At 36.8% G+C, this 1,803-nt stretch overlaps 1 protein-coding gene across 1 annotated transcript in view; it reads left to right on the top strand.

The window, feature by feature from the left end:
• The window catches only part of Tnpo3 (transportin 3), a gene marked incomplete at its 3' end in the record, with an annotated part of 86,700 nt that overhangs the window by 79,060 nt on the left and 5,837 nt on the right, over positions 1–1,803 (top strand). The window lies entirely within an intron of this gene.

The following is a 1,803-nucleotide window of genomic DNA, read 5'->3' as shown; positions in this document are numbered from 1 at the left end:
TAAAGAAAAAATAGTAAATAAAAAGTAGTACAAATGATTAAAAAAAAAAAAAAAGGAATGACACAGAACTTCACCAAACAATAATAATTCAGCAATGGTTGCTGCGTTGCATAATGTTGCCTTCAAATTAGTTGTTCAGAGTACCAGATAGAAGCATGAAAAATTGGTATAAAAAAGAGGAAAGTAGGGCTGGGGAAATGGCTCAGTGGAATAGGCGCTTCCTTGGCAAGCACGAGGGCCTGAGTTCAATCCCCGGTTCCAGAAAAAAAAAGAGGAAAGAAAAAGAAATTAAAAAGGAGAGCTAGTGAGATAGCTCAGTGGACTAAGCACCTGCTTTGACAAGCATAGGGACTGGGGTTAAATCCCTGGTACCATATGTCACACCAGCCCCTTCCCCAGCGGCTCGCTGAGGCAGTGATGGAGTCTGGGCATGGTGGCACACACCTATAATCTCAGCTGCTGGGGAGGCTGAAAACAGGAGGATCACTATGAGTCTGAACTGCATAGTGAGACCCTGCACCAGAAAAGAAAACAAAAAATTTTTTGTAAAGAAATTAAAAAGATTTCTATAGACCAGCAAATCAGCAGTACAATTATCCAAGCTATCCTTTGTAAATACATATATATTTATTTTTCCCTTCTTTTTTTCTTTTCTCCTTTCCCTCATCCTATTCTTTTTCTTTGAACAGTTTATTTCCCTTTCACAATATGTATTGTACCTTTCAGATTTTATTTACTCTTTGAGGTTCTTAATACTTGTGAGACAATACAACATTTGTATATGCAGGTCTGATTTATTTCACTTACGAGTATGGTCTGTAGATGCATCCATTTACCTATAAAAGCCTCCATGCTATCTATATGTACATCACTTATACATATCCACTAACCTAGTTTAAAGGCAAGTGGAGGGCCGGGGAGATAGCTCAGTAGAATAAGCGCTTGTCTGGCAAGTGCAGAGTCATGAGTTCAATCCCCAGTACCGCAAAAAAAAAAATAAAAATAAAGGCAAATGAAGACACTACCTTTGCCTTCATAAGCTCTGTCTATCCTTCCAAGACCTTTGTAGTGATCATCCATGTTCAGGCTCAGATCGCTGATGGCTGAATAGGTGATACATTAGTTGTAAAGAATTACAAGTCATGTAGACTGCAGTGAGTCAAATAATTTTCCCCATACTTAATAGAATTCCTAAATTATAGTCTTTGCCTTCTTTGAATGTTTTCCTTAAAATATAATCACTGAATCAAAGTCCATGAGGTCCTTGTGTTGTGTTTTGAACTTTTTTTGTAGTACTAGGGATTGAACCTGGTTCCTTGTATGTGCTAGCCAAGTGCTTTCCCACTGAGCCATATCCCAGACCCTTTACAAATTTTATTTTGAGATAGGGTATCTCTAAGTTGCCCCAGCTGCTCTCCAATTTATAATCCTGCTGCTTTGGTCTTTTGAGTAGCTGGGGTTTTGGGTATGTGCACCATACTGGCTATTCCTTAAAAATGTCGGTGGCAGCAACTTAAATTGGATTTTATAACTGTGTGTTACCTTGCTGCTACTCTTTTTTTATATCTAGAATCTTTGGAATTTTGACTAAATTTTAGGCTATGGTTTATGTTCATAGAGATACACAGACAAAAAAAATATTGCAGTAAGGTTGATAATTGTGAAAAAAAGAGGAAATATTCTAATAGTCTGTGAATAGAAAATAATTAAGGGCGTACTTATACTAGTAAGTAGTCACTAAAAAAGAATAAAGAACAGATGCATATGATGATTTGGGATACATTGTAAAGGAAAATAATAGTA

The sequence above is a fragment of the Octodon degus genome, unplaced genomic scaffold, assembly GCF_000260255.1.
Source record: "Octodon degus isolate 3935 unplaced genomic scaffold, OctDeg1.0 scaffold00160, whole genome shotgun sequence".
Lineage (NCBI taxonomy): Eukaryota > Metazoa > Chordata > Mammalia > Rodentia > Octodontidae > Octodon > Octodon degus.
Note: the sequence above shows the minus strand (reverse complement) of the source record. Positions and strands in the feature narration are given on the sequence as shown.